Raw genomic sequence first — 786 nt, forward strand, 5'->3', positions numbered from 1 at the left:
CCTGTTTGTTGTTGTTGCTAAGTGCTGGTGAGTTGAATCTGTCTCATAGCAACCTTGTACAGGATTTCTGAGGAACAACTGGAGTGTTTGAAAGTCCAGCCTTTGGGATCTAACTGACCTTATGGTCCGGTACTTATCCTTTAGTGCCACAGAAGGACTCAACTTTTATTTATCACTCAACCTGGGCTGTTTTACATAAAGTCCAGCAAGCAACATGTTTGCTTAGTTCCCAAAATTAAGAAAATATTCCAGTCTTTCACAATTTAGTATGTTGGTTATATGTGTTTTGTTATTATTAAGTTGAATAAGTATAATTTATTTTACCTTAATTCATAAGGCTTGCTTTTTTGGGAACGAAACTATAGGTTGAAATCCTGGTGTGGCTCTGTAGGATAAGCACTTAATAAGAACAAAGTGTAGGCTAGTGACTACTGGGGCTTTGAAAAGGAAAAGCACCATTCCCATCCCAAGCCAATCATCTCATGCTGGTCTCTCTGAGGATAGTGTGGATACTTTAAAATGATCAAAATTCAAAAAAAATTAAAATCAGTTTTATTCTCTATGCATTCTGTATGCATATCTGGAAACCACTTAGATTCAAAAAGAGGAAACACAATTTGTTATTTTCATGGTTAACACTTGGTTTCATGTGTTAGAGAACCCCTAAAACTAAAGGACAATGACTTTTAGTAACGTTTCTTTTTGAAGGAAATATAGAAGCAGCTGGATTCAGAAGATGCTGCGTTTTATTTTTGTCAGCAAAATGAAACTACTCTATGTTGTGCA

General features: G+C 35.8%; 1 protein-coding gene across 1 annotated transcript in view; it reads right to left on the bottom strand.

Moving 5' to 3' along the window:
* The window catches only part of LOC102837697 (immunoglobulin superfamily member 3-like), a 41,743-nt gene that overhangs the window by 9,355 nt on the left and 31,602 nt on the right, over positions 1 to 786 (bottom strand). The gene's annotated exons all lie outside the window — the stretch shown is intronic.

The sequence above is a fragment of the Chrysochloris asiatica genome, unplaced genomic scaffold (genome assembly GCF_000296735.1).
Source record: "Chrysochloris asiatica unplaced genomic scaffold, ChrAsi1.0 scaffold00482, whole genome shotgun sequence".
Lineage (NCBI taxonomy): Eukaryota > Metazoa > Chordata > Mammalia > Afrosoricida > Chrysochloridae > Chrysochloris > Chrysochloris asiatica.